General features: G+C 33.5%; 1 protein-coding gene across 8 annotated transcripts in view; it reads left to right on the forward strand.

Annotated features, from left to right (window-relative positions):
• The first annotated feature begins 6,296 nt into the window (after positions 1–6,296).
• Positions 6,297–19,863, forward strand: part of LOC115215824 (protein lev-9-like) — a 1,149,105-nt gene continuing 1,135,538 nt past the window's right edge. For 4 of the 8 annotated variants that reach the window (XM_036505906.1, XM_036505907.1, XM_036505908.1 and 1 more), the window contains exon 1: positions 6,297–6,359. The gene's annotated coding sequence lies outside the window, so the exon portion shown is untranslated. The remainder of the gene's footprint in view (positions 6,360–19,863) is intronic. The other 4 variants (XM_036505909.1, XM_036505911.1, XM_036505910.1 and 1 more) reach the window with 4 other exon arrangements.

The raw sequence follows: 19,863 nt of genomic DNA on the forward strand, positions 1-19,863 counted from the left end.
AGCAAGGACCCTATTAGGTATGTTACTGATCAGATGATGAATATTCTCTTGTGGGATTTCTTGCCAAGTTTCATATGGCAATCTCAAAAGATCTGGCTTTGAAGATGTTTACTTGTTCTTTTTATGAAGTGTCCTGTCCATTATGTCCCAGACCAGAGACGTTCAATAGGCTTCATATCTGGTGACTGGCTTGGCCATGTAAGCTTTTTAATGCTATTCTCATCCAACAAATCTTGGGTCATTTTAGTTGTGTGACAAGGAGTCCCATCTTCCATAAATAGTCTTCTTTAATCATTTCACCACTGGAGAAGATTGGAAGGAGTCCTTTCTGCAAAGAGGACACATATTCATTTGAGTTTATGTTTTCCTCACACTCCACTAGCTCTGATCAACCATTGCTCCAAATTGTTCCCCAGACCATCAAAGAATAGCTGCAATGTTTTCATATCAAATTCTTGATCACAGAGTCTCCAGATCCACACTCGACCACTGTCAGGAAATACAGCAAATCTGGACACATCAGAGAATGTGACAGTGTCTCAAAATGCTAATGGCCTCTCCACCATCTAACTGGCCCAATCTCTTCTCCACTTGATGCTGGCTGGTCAAAGAAGTGGCATCCTTCTTGCTGCTCTACCATGGTAACCAAGTTTGTGGAGATACCTGATAGCTGTTCTGGGACTGACATCAACTTGTTCTGTTATGTCAGAGGCCTTGCAATGAGGATTATTCTCCACACTTCTTTTAACAAAGAGAAGAGTCCTGTCAGAGGACCCTGGTTGAACTGGGTGAGGTGATGTAGACTCCCTCTCCGGTGAATTGCATAATCACTATTAATTATAGAAAGTGGGATCCCAAGGTTTTCTGCGATTTTACGCTATGTCCGCCTTCAGAATGACCCACAATGTGGCCTCTTTGAAATTCAGACAGTTCCAAGGCTTCTTTTGTAGGTGTCATGATTAAACAATCACATATAGAACCTAAAACATAAAAATGTCAATTAATAAAAGAAATATAAACTGCTACAAGTTAGAATAAACATAAAACTATGTTTTATGGGGTGTTTATTTACTTCTGTCAAGTCTGTATATGCAAACATTTTTATAAGATGTGATAGCATTCTAAATGCTGAAACTTCACCCTAAGTTGTTTTCAAACCTGCTATCATTTTCCAGTAATACTAGTTGTATGCAAGCATCTTTAAAAGTTGATATAATTTCTCCTTGGTTCTGAGAAGCAATAGACAGGGATGAAATTTTCAACATGTTTCAGGTTCATCAAAAGTAACAATGTTAAGCTTTCTTTGGTTGCTTGTTCAATACATATTGAAAAGAAATCATTAAAAGTAATATACTACATGATTCAGTCATTAGACTGTGGCAATGCTAGGGCATCGCCCTGGAAACATTTTAGTCGAATGAATCGACTCCTGTACTTGTTTATATTTAAGTTTGGTACGGTTCTATTGGTCTCTTTTGCTGAACTACTATGTTACGGGGACATAGACACACCGACACTGGTTGTCAAGCAGTGATGTGGGGACAGACACAAAGACACATACACCTGTGTGTGTGTGTGTGTGTGTGATGGGCTTCTTTCAGTTACCATTTACTAAATCCACTCTGAAGGCTTTGGTCACCCCAAGGCTGTAGTAAAAGACACTTACCCAAAGTGTCATACAGTGAGACTGAACCCAGAACCATGTGGTTGGAAAGCAAGTTTCTTACCACACAGCCATGCCTGCACCCATGATTTGAATTTTTATTTATGTAGTTGAGCTTGAACCATGCAATGAGATGTGTATCTTGGTTACGTCAAGATTCTCTTGGATAGAAAACCTGCCATTTTCAAAATTGGACTCTTAGTGAACTGAAACAGGAATGGTAAGTCTATAAACTCTGAGACATGTTATGCATCTTACATTGAAACAACCTCTATATGGCTTCAGGAGATGAGACATATACACAGGTCAGTCAAGATATAATTTCATCATGTTCAAGTAATTGATTTTTCTGTTCGCTGGTTGTGATCTATTCCTATTTCAATAGAAGTACAGTCATGACTTCAGCAGACATATTTAAAATATATTTTATATTTTGAAAAGAAAAAAATATTTTTGTACAACCATTTACTTCATCAATGCCACTTCTCAGAAGTCATTTGTAAAGAATTTTGTTCCTATCAGATTTTCCAAAAAGAAGTGAGATTATTAACATCACATGGTCCTTATCATGAATTTTGTCACAAGATTCAACAATGAAATGTCTTCATTAGGAATTTCGGCAGGTATAAGTCTGTTGCTGACATTTGCATTTCTAATTTTGGCTCCTTCTCAAAAAATAATCAACATGTGGCAGTATGGAAGACCTCTCTTTCAAAAATTCCATTACACAGACGTGAGCTACTGGCACATCAAATACATGTTGGTCCTTTGTATCATTTAAATCTCACTGTTTCACTTTGCTACAGATTAATAATTATTTTAAGGCTTCTTGTATATCTTGGGTCTGTTAAAAAATTCTGCATTATCATATTCACCATTAATGTTGTAATATCTTGGAAAAAAAAAAAAAACGGTGCATACTTCACCGACTTCCTTCAGATGAGGAATGCAGTATAGTTGGAACTCCTGGACCTAGGTTTCTTATGCACCAAAATGTCTATTAGATCCCTATACTCTGACTTGAAAATAAAATTGATTGTTCCAAATGAGAGATGCAAGCATGCTAGTGTGGTATGAAGTTTTCCCAACCACAATACTTTTGATTCATTCACAGGCGCAATCTCAAGAATTTTCCGATGGAGGGGACACGAGATCAAAAGGGAATACAATTCCCGGAGAAAAGGGCGTAATAATATTATTTAGAAGGGTGTTCTTCTTTTCTTGAGGGGGCACGAACCCCTCAGCCCCTCCTCTTTGGGTCCGACCCTGAATCCCATTGCATAACACTTTGAGCAAGTATCTTCAATATCTTTAGGCCGACCAAAGACTGGTCGGTGGATTTGGTAGATGGAACCTGAAAGAAGCCTGTCATAAATACAGATGTATATATGTGCGTGCGCGTGCCTTAGTTCTTCCTTCTCTGAACGTACGATCTCCGACCACAACATACATTTTTCTTCTTCGATAAAGCAAACCTATGATTAAAAGTATTTCAGTCGTATGAGTCTCATCTTTATTTCTTGCGTAGTGTATATATTGTTTAAAGATTAGGTTGTTATTTCTAATTTCTCAGTGATCACGTACAATTTCATTTATTGGTTTGTTTGTATGTCGTCTGCATTTGCTGAACGATCTGTCGCTAATGTCCTATTTCATTTCCCTATTAAATCAATTAAATGTCATGGATTTCTGTTAAATACCTGTGTATTTATTTTAATATCTACATCCCCTAATATGTACACGCAGGAAAGTTCCATTTAATACATTTGGAACCCGTGAAAAAATATGTATTTTTAAAAAATACACAAGATATTATATATTGAGAAACTGATATGCGTTTAACATATATATAGAACAATTATTTTTAAACGTATCGCCTTAAAAAATATGCGTTTTAACCATTTATTTGAATTCATCACCTCATCTCCTATATTCATAATCCTTATGCTACAACAGGGCTTCCATACGTGATTTAAGCGAAATGTTTTCTTTAAGCGACCTTAAGCTTTTCTCTTTTGGGAATGTTTGAAGTTGAATAATTTAGAAGCAGAAGCTTTTCTTGTAATTGGTTTGCTAAACGGATGAATAACTTCGGTGCAATGATATTTTCTCGGAAAATTTCCAGTTGTATACCCTCCAAATGCTTACAAAATTGGAAGAATATTACCGCAGATATCCAGAAGTGTCTGGAAAGTCATTTGAAACGTTGAAGAATTCAGTCTTACGGCTGTCGTCTGATAAAAACAATGTTCATAAAGATAGAAATAAAAATCACACATATTTACCAAACAAGTTTATTCAAGTGAGAACTAACAGATTTAGCGATTTCTTAATACAACCAGAGTCTAAAATTTTCTGTCTTTGTCCAAATAATCAACAAAACCTATACTTCATAAAAATGTGTTTCCCACACTTGGGAAAAAAAAGTAATCTTTTGTTTTTCTTTTGATTTGTAATCTTTATTTTACTGCCTTGGATATTTGTTGACACCCTGAATATTATATGTCCAGAAAAGATTTTATCACTTTTTAACGCCATAAGAATATCGTGGGACATATATATATAAGCAAGTCACAATAAATGGCTCCAGAAAGTGTGTTTTCAAGTCAACATTTTATTTTCCGTTAATTTACTCAGTCAGAAAAGCTGTTAAATTTACTCAAATCTGAATAATTTAGGAGTAGATTTTTCTCTATTAAACACCAGTCTGGTTGACATAAAGATGAACTTATATATAAAACATAGATAAATGTCGTGTCTGTCGTCTAATTTCGTGTTTGAGAGAGTGAGTAAAAGAGATATGACAATTGCATGTCTGCTGTTACCGTCTCCAAAAATGTGTGAGAAAGCGAAATAGAATGACGGTAAATGTGAACGTATAGTTTAGTTAAGCTATACACAAAAACAACCAATACAAGAGTGTGGCGGTGTATTATTTAATGTTGCTTCTTTCAGCCAGACAGTGTCAAGGAGATCACGATCGACCAGCTGAAGTCTCAGTTTCCTTTCAGGCCTAACTGGAAGTTCCGTTTTTTTTTTTCATGCTCACAAGCTAGTAGACTCTACAGTCCTTGTGCAGTGCTCTACAAACGTGTGTGATTGAGACTAGTTTTCTTATACCCATTTCTTTATTGCCCACAAGGGGCTAAACATAGAGGGGACAGACAAAGAGATTAAGTCGATTATATCGACCCCAGTGTGTAACTGGTACTTAATTTATCGACCCCGAAAGGATGAAAGGCAAAGTGGGTGCGCAAACACAAGCATAAATACGCACACAAATTCTCTCTCTTTCTCTCTCTCTCTCTCCTTCTCTCTCTCTCTCTCTTTCTTTCTCTCTCTCTCTCTCTCTCTCTCTGTCTGCATATTTATATATAATATATATGTATGTGATGGGCTTCCACACAGTTTCTAGTTACTAAATTCACTCACAAGGCATTGGTCAGCATGGATCTATAATAGAAGTCAATTTCTCTAAGTGTCATGCATTGGAACTGAGCCGAAGACTATATGATTGCAACATGAATTTCTTAACCACACAGCTTTACTTGTGCTTATATACTTTTCAACTCTGGAACTTCTATGTGGTCATTTACTTTGCTAGAAATAGCAGAAAAATCTCCATCAAATCACATCTTACCAATATGAAAAGGAAAAGCACATCAGGTAATTTGGTCCACAATACACTCTGTCTAACAGAAAAGATGAGATGAACACTTTTGTGCTGGCCTGACCTGGAGCTAGAAAGCAAAAATAAATACCTAAGATGGATGTTCAGTTATATTATTGCACATAGTAATGGATGATATACATTCTTCTTCATAGTATTGTTGTCTTACTCAGAGAAAAAAGAATTATTCCATTCTTCTTAGTCTTCTATTATGATTCCATTCACTCCAAGGATTCTTTCATAGAATGTTTCTCGGAAGCTATTATATGTCTGATATTTGTTAAAGAAATTGAGATGATGTTTCATATATGTGTGAATTGACTAGACTGATGCTTTATTTCCTAAAGTTTAAAAAAGAAAAATTTAATCAAAAATGGAAAACTGTTCATTGCCAAGATAAAGAAATTGGATTAAGATTATAAAATGGAAGCAGCATTTATTTTATTTAAAAAATTTTTTTCCCCCTATTCAGAAGAAGAAATGTGTTAAATGCTGTACATCTTTTTTCTTCTGGTTAGGCTTTTAACTATTGGAAGTTCTATATTCTAAATGGAACTGTCTCGGATTCTTATGATCACAGTGTAAATTTCTCAAATATTTCTCAATATTCTGTCCTCTGTGTTTTTAAACTAGTTGAAATAAATGGTATTTTTTTTAAAAACTTATTCATTTTCTAACCTCACACCCATAAAAGACACACTAAGTGCATAAGATATAAAGGATAGTAATAATAACAAAAAGAAAAAAAAAACTACCCTAGAACATGTGACTATTCCAGCAACATTAAATATATGATCATATAAGATGATATCAGATTCCCTTCTTTGTTTTACTGTTATTATTATTACTATTATTATTATTATTATTATTATTATTATTATTATTATTATTATTATTATTGTTGTTGTTATTATCATTATTGTTGGTGAAATTCCTAACAGTACTACTTTTTTCTATTTTCAGGTAAGTGAATTTTTAGAAGATGACTTTTGGTATTGATTTAAACCTGGTGACAGAAATAAATTGGTGAGCAATATCTCTTTTGTGTGTATGTGTGTGAATATATGTATGCATGTGTGTGTGCATGTGTACACAGAAACACCTGTGTCTACGTGTTTGTTATTTTACTTCTTGTATTAACATAACTGTGGTCATATTCTGTTTGCAAATGAAATCTCTTAGATTTCAATCACCAGACTGGATTGTCTCACTTAAGCAGTAAATACCCAAATGCTGCAATATGATTTCAACTTTCAGGGAAGGACCTGCTATTGGAACTTTTTATCTCTTTCTTGGGACCAATAAAAGAAGGATTCATTCAGTACAATATCCAAGGGTTCAAAAAAATGAAGAAGGTGCCAATCATTACCTCCAGGCCTCCCTAAAAAGAAAAGAAATCATTGCTTTCTTTGAATATTGTGTCCACCTCTTTCTCCTTCACTTCTTGGGGCCATAAAGCATTTTCTTCCTTTTGCTAAATTACTCTTGCATTCTTTGTTTATTTGTTTTGCTAAATATTAATGATTTAATGCTGATGAACAGTGCCATCAACAACATTTCTATTCTTATTTGTACTTATTAAATTTCTTTATTATTAATTCCAAAATCACAAACTATAGCAATGGATATGGTTTGGTGCCACGCACTATTTTATTTCCTGGCCCCTATATTTTTAGTTTGATTCTTTATTGATTGAGTTTAGTTTTCATTCCTCCAAAATCAATGAAATAAATGCTTGGTATGGACTAAGATTATTTTATTCTATTCCAATATAAACTACCCCTAAAATTTTGTGGGTGTCTGCAAATCTAGAGAATGTGTATTTGTTGAAAATACATTTAAAAATTTAATGAAACAGACGAAAACAAATTTTTAATTCTATCAGATCAATATATGAAAATATAGCTAATGTTTAAAACATATTTGCATGCTTAAAAGATAATTAGTGTTGGTGTTAAAATTATAACTATTTGTGATTGACATCAAAATAACTGCATCGGGGATTAAATGTTCCCAGCTCAACTTGCATCACATGACATATAGATGTAGAATAGAAACAACTACCACTCATAAATAACTACTTTTCCAGAAGTATCATTCTTTAAGACTGTATTAAATGTTAAATATACTTGCTCATATCTCTTTGGTCGTTATGCTGTATGTTGTTTTCAGAATAATCCTATTTAATTTAAATATTTAAATATCCTCTTTATGTTTGCAATTCATGAGATAACATAACAATAAATAAAAAATGCAATAAAAACTCAACAAACATTAAATAGTTTAATAGAGATTCATTGTTTGTTTGTGTGTGTGTATCATATATCCCAGTTGTGAGATTCCATTATGTTCTATTAATTAATTACTTTAATGTTATAGATTTTACCCAAACAGCTGACAAAGCCACCAAGTGAACATTCTGTAACATCATATAAAGAATATATAAGCTACAGGCGTTACAATACCAACATAGTCATGTATTGATCTGCAGTGTGTCTATTCTTCAAAATAACAGTAAAATCTCTCAAATTATACCTTACTGCACTATTAAAAATCACATAAGTTAGTGCAATCTTTGGTGCACTATACTGAGGGGAAAAAAAAGCCCCAATGATGGCTGGATTGTTTTTAGCCATAGATCTGCTGGAAAGGGGCTGGTGTAGGAATAAAAAATAACAGTAACTGTTATGCCAAGGGCCAGAAAGATAAACACCAATCACACTTAATACAATTCACGGAAAGGTTCCTGGCCTTGGGTAAAAGAAAATACAGGAGTATCAGTTGATTATAATTTTATTCAACATTTTCCCCTTTCAGATTCACACACTTATTGCAGTGGTCCTTCAATTATTCTAAGCCCTGTAAAAGAACTCAGAAGAGTTTGGGCCTCCAGCCTGGCCTTTCATGATACACTTAAAGCTAGTAACTTTTCAGCACCACTTTGTGTGTTCTTGATGCAAACAATTTGCAGATGAACCATACTTAATCATGAAATACTTACAAACCATGACTTCACTCTACATATATAATCTCAGTTACATACAAGGCCATCTATCTTTTTATTACTATACAAATGCCAATATATCTAAGACTCAGCAGATATTTTTAAAAAGGATTATGACCAAGAGATGGTGGTTAGGAAACTGAGACCCTCACAACAATGAAGGGAAAGTAGGGAAATAAAAATAATGCATTGAGTTACGATGGACCTGTTGAAAATTTTTTAGGCATACAGTAAATCTAGGACAAGTTGGTTTAATGGAGTCCATCCTTCTTCCTTCTTTTTGCTAAACTTTCAGATGGAGTGGAACTCAGCAATATGAGCTAAAGAATCACTAATGAACTACACAGTGGTGATATTGTGGTTACAAATTCGTTCTAGTTTCAGCTTTTGATGTCTAATTGTAGATAGATTGTAACAGAGTTAGGAGCTTTAGTTGAAGATGCACTGCAGTAAAGCAATAACAGAATGTGAACTGTTGGCTCCTCAGATAATTTAGTACCCAGGGAACAGCTACAGCAACTGATAAACTGGGAAGTAGAAAGATAAACACCAAATATAACTACTTGTCAGAATTCATGTTTTCCTTACACAAACAATGTACCCTGATAAGCATATATGAATGTAGAACTACAAATATATGTTTCTGTGAAGGAGAAAAAAGAGAAACTGATTGATAAAGAGACAGACAGTCATACATATTCAGATTATAAATTTATGAAACATAGATAAAAGGAATTAGCTCTAAGGCAGCACGTTTGTAACATAGTGTAATTAAATCAGCAACCAAATTCTGTGAGATTTGTTGACCCAAACTACACACACACACACACACACACACACACACACACACACACACACACACACACACACACACACACACATACACACACACACACACACACACACATCCTATTGGTATTGCATTCATCTCACTATATCATTCGGTCAGCATGGAGCCCTCAAATAGTTCAGGACTCTGGGATGTGTATATGAATGTATAGGTACAAATGCATGTTTCTATGCAGCAGAGAAAGAGAGAGACATTCATTACTGCATTATAAAGGAATATAATTTTCAAGTAGCAAGTTCATAACAGTGTAATTAAATCAACAATGAAATCCTGTGAGATTTATCCCTTTACTGTAATTAAATTTTGATCTATCTCTTGAGCCTATATATATATATATATATATATATATATGTATGTATGTATGTTGACATATCTACTCCTATTGGTAATGCACTCATCTGTTCATAGCATTAGGTCAATATTTCATTTTAGTTTTTTTTTATTGGCATCAAAATTCTCATATTTTTTCTGTTTTGGGTAAATATATTGCTCTCTGATGTGGCATATTGATATATTGAATATGAAAAAACAAACTTTTGTGTGGATGTATGAGTTAATTTTTGCTGACAATGTTCTGTGAAATATGAATTATAACATCAAAAATAGCAAAAAATTCCTCTGAGAATGTAACTTCCTGACAATTCAACATATCTGATGACATTTTATTTTTCAGATTTTTATCTTTGTCTATGGTATAGCTATCAACACTAAGATATGGTGTTTCTCATGTTATAATCCAAATATATTGTATTTCTGACAATGTTATGTGAAAAAATTTACACCAAGATAATTTCCTTACTCAATTATTAGTTTCTGACGAAAATATGTTCTATAGGAACTACAAAACTTTCATGAGATGAGCTGACTTGTCATAACATTACATAAATACATGGTAGTGAGCATTAGACTTTTGAAAATACTTTTAAAAAATGCCACCCTTCTCATCGGTCATATATTTGATTTGTGACAATATTCTCAGAAAAATAAATGACAGAAATAAATATTGATAAAATGAATTTATATAATTTATATAAATTTCCTTTTACTTAAAATAAAGGATATTTAATAAATCTTTGAAGAATCATATTGTTAGGAAAAAAATCTGATCAGCCAAAATTCTTAGAATTTAGTCTTCAACAATGTAAAATATTCAGTGAGTTGCTTAGTAAAAAATGATATGAGATTATAATGGGAATCAAAAAAAAAAAAAAGGCGAAAAACACTTTTATCTAAAATAATTTAGCCTTCAGTAACTGAAATATCAGACTATTTCTGATCAAGGGACATGATCAAGAAAAACATGAATAAGTAAATAGGCAAATAGATAAATATATGTATATATGAATTATATATATATATGAATTATATAATTCTTTTAAAGGCAGCCATGATTTTTGTTCATATTTTATTTGTTTTTACTTAAACTTCCGTTACATAGACAAAGTTTGAAGAGCAGATATTTAAAATAAATCCAACAGTATCACAACCATCAACTGTAATAGCAATCATAATAATAATAATAATATTAATCATAAGGGTTGCAATAAAAAAAACAACTGTTAACGTTTGACTGTTATCAATTGAAATACTTTTATATCAGGTTTTTCTAAAAAAAGCTTCTTACATTCTGAAATCATTATTATTATTTCAAAAAATATTAGTCTAGCTCTGTTGCAAAGGGAAGAAGTATTTACTATTTATGTCCAAGGATATGTTTTGTATGTGCAGCATGTGTGTGTTTCACTGGATAATGTTTCATACGCACTCACACTCAAATATTATATATATATATAATATATATATATATATAGTACATTATATATATAATTCATTATATATCTGTAATATGTATATATATATATATATATATATATATAATTCATTATATATATGTAATATATATATATGTATATATAGTACATTATGTATATATATAGTTCATTATGTATATGTTATAATATATATATATAATATATATATATATGATTCATTATATATAAATATATAATGCATTATATATATACTACATTATATATATATATATATATATATATATATATATATACATTATATATATAATACATTACATATATACGATACATTATATATAAACATTCATACTGTAAACTACATGCAAATGTATATTTGTAACATGGTTAAATCAATGCTAAATTTAGAAAAAGAATACAGGCAAAATTTATTAGCATATGTACTTGTATACATTCATGAGTACATGTAGACATACATATAAACATGTGCATGTATACATGTGTACACTTGACCCCAATTTCATTTGCTTCTTCTGCATTTTGTCATAAAATATTGCAAGGATCATGGTTAGCTCATTTTGTTGTTATACAGTTTGACTATTGATCTGTATTTACTGAAAGTTTAAAAAATATATATAGAGAGAGAGACTGATGTATCTTCTGTAAAATTTGTTTGGTTTTCTTCTGGTTGTGTGTGTGTGTGTGTAGTTATGTGTACACATGGGGATAAGTTTCTACCAACCTTCAAAGTTTGAGATGCATCTGTTGAAGAACACTGACTGACTTGTTCTAGTGCTAGGCTGAGAATAAATGAAAATATTTGATCAAAATTTTTTTCCTCTTGCAATATTACTTTTTTGTTTATTTCTTTCTTTCATTTTGCCTGGTGAAAGCAATTGATAATAATAAGCATGCACAAAATAATAAGATAAATAGTTGAACTAATGCATATATGATAACCACGATCTTAGTGAAGTACCTCTAATATACTAAAGGAACCTAGTTTATTTGTCCAAATTTGATTAAAGATGTTACTCTCTTATGAGCAAATCAAGCTTTCTTCCTTCCTTCTTTCTTCCCTTTTCTTTTTCTTTCTCTCTTTTTCTCTTTTTTAATGTCTACTTTTTCCATGCTTCCATGAGTCAGACAAGAGTACATTAAAGCAGAGTTTTTCTACACCCAGCTGCCCTTCTTGCTACCAACTCCATTTTTTTCCAAGTGAGGTAATACTCTCTCAGTCTTTTCGACAAATAACCTAGACATTTTTTTTTTATGTTGGGGAACTGGAAACAAACAACACTTTATGAAGGAGCCTTTTGTTTTCAAACATCACACAACATATCAAGACATGCCAGTGAGACCAGATATCCTCCTTTGTTGGACTGCAAGCTGATGTCACTGGCACAAATCTATTGTTTACAAAGCAATGATCATGAGGGAAGCCATGTGACAGGTTCCTTCAGTTTCCATCTACAATTCCATTCAGAAGTTTTTGGTTTGTCCAGGGCTATAAGAGAAGACATTTGCCCAAGGTGTCATGTTGTGGGACTGAACCCCAAAACCACACGGTTGGGAAGTGTAATTGCTATGTTGTGTGTGTGTGTATGAGTATTTTACAGTCCTTGTTTTGCATGAAAAGCATTGAACTAAAAATGACAGTGCTAGTTGATATTACTTGTAGAAAATAAAGCATTGTCTAGCTATGCAATTTTGAAGATGAGTGGAATAAGGAATCCTTTACTTATATGAAACAAGTTAGGATTAGCAACAGGAAGGGCATCCAGCTGTAAAACAATACTTCAATAATATGTATGTATTTGTCCATCTTTATGTTTTGAGTTCATCTACCACTCAAATTTTGATCGACCCAGGGCTATAGTTCAAGACACTTAAGGTGCCATACCTGTGCCTGTATGACATATGTAATACAATTTCAATCACTCTCACCCTCATCACTATGTGAGATTATATTCCCAGGGCTTCACATCAGAATCTGTCTCTAGATTGGGTAGTGTTGTCTAGTTTTCTTATATTGGGTTAAACATTTGATAATAATTGTCTCATTACATCTTGGTTACTATGTACTAGCTTCAACTGTTAGTGGAAATTGACTTCAGATAGACTATCATTTTATCTATATAAACCAACATTAATTCACTGAGCCATTGTAGTTTGCTGAAAGCCTTATCTATATACAGACAAACAGATATAAACACAATGTCCACACAGACAAACAGATAAACACAAACACATATAGACTGTTAATCAGTGGTATAATAGTATCTTATCCAAGGATGGGAGAGGTCATTTGTCTTTTCTTCTATTTCATGCTTCAGCAAAAGCCAGTGTTAAGTAGCAGCCAGTTCTATGAACCATTGTAGCCTGGTGAAAAGGATTAACTTAACTCACAATCACCAGACAAATCAAAATGGCTGTAATAAAATTTTGATAAAGTCATTTAAAGTCTCAATATTGCTTATTGCTAAAATGGTTCTTTCAAGCTGAATAAATAAATAAATAAATAAATAAGTAAATAAAGTAAAAGAACAAAAAAAAAAATAGGAATAACAAATAGTTGGTGCATTTTGTAATTTTCTATTTCTCACATTGAATAAAGAATGAGGGGAAAAAAGATTCTGAATTTCATTTGTTAAATTTTCACTTTTTGTATTTGCTAAAATATTTATTTTATTTTATTAGACTTTATTTTATTTTAATTTGTTTTATTTTATTTTACAAATCTGCTTGATTCCTATTATCCTCCTTCATAAAAGTAAGTTTATTTTATGTATCTATGGAATTCATAAAGTATTAGATATTTAATGCCATAATTTTCAGGAGAAAGTAGCTGATATATATATATATATATATGTCTATATATATATATAAGATGCATATACATATCACATACACGCACACATACACACACACACACATATGTATATTGAAATTACAAAGTTGTATGAATAGCATTGAGGTTGATTGGAAGAAGGCACAAAGAATAAAATGATGGGAAAAAAATACTAAGTTTTGATTGGTTAGTGTGTGGGTTAGCTAAATATATATTGTGAATTGTAAATTTTGTGTGAATGCAGTATTGATGTAAGGGTAAAATTATAGAGAAAAGAAACGACTAAGAAAGAAAGAAATACAGAGAAAAAAAATATATACCTATATTTAAAAAAAATATTCAGTGTGATGTGCAATTTATATAATATTGAGTTTTTTGGGAAAGCAGGAATCTCAAATCTTGCTTCCTCAATAGATGAGTGCATATACATGTAGTCTTGTTTATCACTGATGCCTTCAATGCTGAACCAGGATAACATGGTATACTCAATTGTGAATCATGTTACACCTACCACAGACTGATGTATGATAAACCAGGTTGATGATCAGTCGAACATTCTGTTTTTACCATAAAAATGTTTCCCACTGACCACCCACACTGCTCAGTTACCCAGAATGCACTGACTGTCACTTGTGTTCATGTGATCACACAGTCAAGCTGTGTATTTTTTTTATATAGTTGTACATATGAGCATGGGACCAATGAACAGAAAAAAAAATTACAAAGGTGTTTGATCCCTACAAAGGATACAGATGAGGGTATCAAGGTAGAAATGATCAAGAAAATATGTGATGGTAGAAGCTTCACTGCTGTGAGCTAAGAGTTTGGTGTCAATGAATCTACCATGCTTTCCTTTTACAAAGTACATGGCGATGATTCATTTATCACTGCTTTTTGGTACTAAAAACCTCTTTCCTGTGGAAGAGGAAAAATATATTGTGAAATTTTATGATATTTTAGGCTACAGGAAACTTGAAGTTTACATGAAATCAGAATAAATAAATTTGGGAATTTGGGACATTCTTACCTTTCCTATGGAATTAATAATTTTACAGCAACACATCAATAATAGTAATATTGTATAATACAATGTATACAGGCACAGGCATGGCTGTGTAGTAAGAAGCTTACTTCCAAACCACATGTTTTCTGGTTCAATTCCACTGTGTGGCACCTTCAGCAAGTGTCTTCTACTATAACCTCAGTCTCACCTAAGTTGTGTGTGTGTGTGAGAGTGTCTGTATTTGTCCCTCACCACCAACTGACAACTGGAGTTGGTTTGTTTATGTCCCCATAATTTAGTGGTTCAGCAAAAGAAACTGATAGAATATATACCAGGTTTGAAAAAAAAAAATCACCGGGGTCAGTTCATTTGACTAAACATTCAAGGTGGTGCTCCATTATGGCTGCAGTCTAATGACTGAAACAAGTAAAAGATAAAAGAATGTGCTTGTTTCAACTGTTGGAGTACTGACTTCTTAAGCAGGTATTTAGTTAAACCTTGCCATACATAATGTATTGTAGCTTTCATAATCTGTCTTGTGGGCAAAAATGATAATGTCAGAGCAATTTCATTGCAGTGTTTGTCCCAGCCCTTTGTTCTGAGTTCAAATCCTGCCAAGGTCAACTTTGCCTTTCAGGGTTGGTATAAAAATTAAGGGTCAAGTATACTAACTCACTCCTCCAAAATTTCAAGCCTTGTGCCTATTTACAGTTACCTACTTACTAATAGGAATGACGAAATCAGTGGTGTAAATCTAAATAGTATAGAATATTCTATTTTGCAAAGCATATCCTCTGATTGGTTGTATAGAAAAATAAAATTGAAAATAGCTGTATGCATACTTACATACGAAAATAGAAGCAAAGATGTTTCAGTTTTTAAGTCTTTCATACTGTCTTCTCTCTCTCTCCCATCCTATATAAACATAATACCACTTGAAACATATTTAATATTGTTCAGGAGTCACATATATTTATTTCAATTGTTTACTATCCATCACTTCAGAACATTGTGAAAAATAGTGTCTGTCTGTCTGTCTATGTTTATCACAATAATATTATTTCATGTTTACATTGTGATGAGGCTGATGAAATGTTTGATTTCTGATGTATGACGTCTTATCTATTTTGTTGTAAAAACTCCATGTTTCTACAATAAAATAACTGTGCATGTGTGTAAATACGACAAAGAGAAAATAATGGAAAACAAATTTGATACTCATTGGAAGAGAAACTTTAGTTTCCAACCCATGCTAGCATGGAAAACAGACGTTAAACGATGATGATGATGATTTAAAAGAGACTAGAAAAACATTGATTTATGTTTTTTATTTGCATTTCTTTAGAGACTACCCTCGTATCTTGGTCCTTATTCAGATAATTTTTATGGTTGTTTTAAGTTTTTCAGTAAAAGGATCTTTAGAAATGAATACTGACAAGACAGACAAAGAAAATTAAAGTTTTGATTCAAAAAAGGTTAAAAAGCCATGGTGGGTTACATTGGATGTATTTACGAAATGAAAAATAATGATTTAGATATCAAAGTGTGTCAGTAATGGTTTGTAAATTCTCACTCATACATATGTTTATTCACATAAGTATTAAATTCTTATATGTGGGCTTTGCATATTTACCTGTCTCTCTGCTTGATTTTACTCTTGTTGTTCCCCCACCCCACCCATGCTAACAAGGGGAAACAAATATATTATCGAAGTAATGGTTTATTGCAAAATGGCTTTCCTACCACTCCATCATAAACTTTTTGCTTCCAGGTTTTCCTCTCATGTAATATGTCTTTCCATTTCTGTCCTGAAATCTCACAGATATCAAGTGATTCCTTTCAGGTTGTCCTTGAATCACTTTCTTGGCGTATGTTGTGGATGAGTGCCTTTTTGACAGTTTGCCATACCACATTTGCTTGAGAATTCTAGTCATCAAGACACACAACATACAGCAACAGTGGATGTGGGCCTCAATACTTACTGCATTGGCTCTTTCAAAACTATCTGTGTCAGGGGTATGAGTTCCCTGGTGGATACCCAGGATGTTTCTCAAAAATGACTCATGGAAGTGCTAAGATGTTTTTAGGTGATGGTGGTCCTCTATCCATGTTTCACATGAAAATAATAGGCATGTCATTGTGCAGTTGGTGTTATTTTTCAAGGCTCTCTGGTACCAGACATGACCTTCAAAGCAGCAAAGGCATCAGTGGCCTTTTTACATTCAAGCAGTGATCTTATCATCTAAAGAACAGTATTGGTTGACAATGCTACCCAATTATGTAAAATTATCAACCACCTTCATTTTGTAGCCATCAACATGGCTGGCTTTATGCATGACGATCCAGGCACAGGCTGGTATATTACAGCAGTTTTGTCAAGGCTAGTGGTGAGGCCAAAGGCTTTGCAGGAGAGTGAAAGTTTTGCATCCCTGTATAGTGTATGACACAAGGCACACTCGTCAGCATACAAGAGGTCATGCATCAAACACTGGGGAGTCTTTGTTATCGAAAAATCGACCTGATATATATTGTATAACACACTCTTGTTGAAGTCCTTTAAAATATGCAGGAAAACCATAGAGAAGAAGACCTTGAATAGTGTTGGGGAAACAAGGTCACCCTGTGTGAAACCTGACACATCTAAGAAAATCCAATTATGTGTGTGTGTTTGTGTGTGTGTGTGTGTGTACGTGTGTGCATGCATGAAGCTTCACTATTTGAGAGTATATGAAACACATGAAATACATCTGACCAAGGTCTGTGGAGCATTCCAAGATCAGCAGTGGTTTTAAACTTTGAAATGACACTGCATTTCATTTAAGCCTATAACCAACAAATACTGTCATATCAAGCACACAAACAAAGCTTTTGGTTCCTTTTTATCAATCTTTGAGCTGAGATATCTATTTAAGACCGCTTAGCTTTATCAGCAATGACTTAAGCAGCTCTGTTCAAGCAATAACTGGTCTGCAATGGTGCAGGTAGCGGAAATTTCCATTGATTGTGTATTTGGAGTCCATTCAAGTCCATCGATTGATCTTATCTGTTTCAGATCATACATGGTTTCAGACTGGCAACCTATGACCAATTTTAACTACCTTGCCTTCTACTGAGGTTGTTTTACACACAGACAAACACATACACATATATACACACTTATACACACACATACACATACTCATGCACACATACACATGTGCATACATATACATATACATGCACATACATATAGACATTTGCATGTGCATATGCAAACATATACTCACACATATACACACAGAGACACATGCACACAGATGTGCACACATACAAGCACATGTACACATGCATACATATACATATATGCATATGCATACATGCACATATACACCTATACACACTAATTCACATACATATTCATACCCATACACATGCACTCACACACTCCTACACAAACATACATTTATGTATGGAAATACAAATCATCTAAATGATGAATATTTCAAGGAAGTCTTAATAAATACGAAATATTTCTCTGGGAAGTAGGTCATGATGATAGTGGTGAATTGTGCCCCAGAATACATAACTATGTTAATATTGGTATGTGGTTAAGGTGGCAATCTGCCAGAAATGTTAGCATGCTGGGCGAAATGCTTAGCAGTATTTCGTCTGCCGCTACGTTCTGGGTTCAAATTCCACCGAGGTCGACTTTGCCTTTAATCCTTTCGGGGTCGATTAAATAAGTACCAGTTACACTCTGGGGTCGATATAATCGACTTAATGTTTGTCTGTACTTGTTTGTCCTTTCTGTGTTTAGCCCCTTGTGGGTAGTTAAGAAATAGATATTTTGTCTGTCTTTACATTCTGAGTTCAAATTCCACCAAGGTCAACTTTGCCTTTCATCATTTTTGGGTTCGATACATTAAGTACTAGTTGTATACTGGGTTGATCTAATTGACTGGTCCCCTCTCCCAAAATTTTGGGCCTTGTGCCTAGAATAGAAAAGAATTTTGGTGTGTTGTCTTGAAAATTTATTGTCATCATCATCTTTGTTTTAACTTCTACTTTTCTGTTCTGGCATGAACTGGATGGAATTTAATGATGCAGATTTTCTACAGCTGTACGCCTTTCATATCACCAACCCTCACATGTTTCCAGGCAAGGTAATATATCCTGAGGGATACATTACCTTGCCTGGAAAAGAATATATTCTCAAGGCTGGATGTGTTTTTGCAAATGAATGGAGGAAGGGGAGAAACACAGATGCACACACGCATGCGTACACACATACAAATATATATCATGGGCTTCTTTCAATTTCCCTCTACCAAATCCACGCATAAGGCTTTGGTCAGCCTGAGGCTACAGTAGAAGTCACTTGCCCAAAGTGCCACTGAACCTGGAACTATGTGGTTGAGAAGCAAGCATCTTACCACACAGCCAAACCTATGTCTATATGTAAACACACACACACACATGTATATCAATGGGATTCTTCAAGTTTCCATGTACAAAATACTAAATCCCACTCATAAGGCTTTAGGGCTATAGAAGAAGACACATGCCTGAAGTGCTATCTAGTGGGACTGAACCTGAAACCATCTGGTTGGGAAGTAAACTTCTTATTCACACTGCTATGTCTGTGCTTGAATTCCAGTGTGGTAATAGTTTAAAGGTTTTATTTGTTTGTGTTATGCCTGGCCATTGAGCTATTTGCAGTTCAAAGGAAAATGGGGAATATTTCCTTGCTTGGAAATGTAGGAGTGTCCGCAACAGGAAAAATATCCAACTGTAGAACCTGTCTTAATAACTGTCATATGATCTATGCAAACTTGAAAACAGAGTCGCTAAAACAGGGATTCTCAACCATTTTTCATCTATGGACTGCTTTGATTGCTGTTTTATTCTGATGGGCCCGCCCCCTAGCCATTTAATGTTTAAATGTTAGTTTTATATAAACATCCTTCAAAATTCTTATTTTGTTTATTCCCGCATTAACTTGTGTAAAGTGAACTATGTAAAATCTTTGAGAAAGAAACCTAGCTGTTTCTTGCAATACATACCAATACATATA

Source organism: Octopus sinensis, linkage group LG9 (genome assembly GCF_006345805.1).
Source record: "Octopus sinensis linkage group LG9, ASM634580v1, whole genome shotgun sequence".
NCBI classification, from domain to species: Eukaryota; Metazoa; Mollusca; class Cephalopoda; order Octopoda; family Octopodidae; genus Octopus; species Octopus sinensis.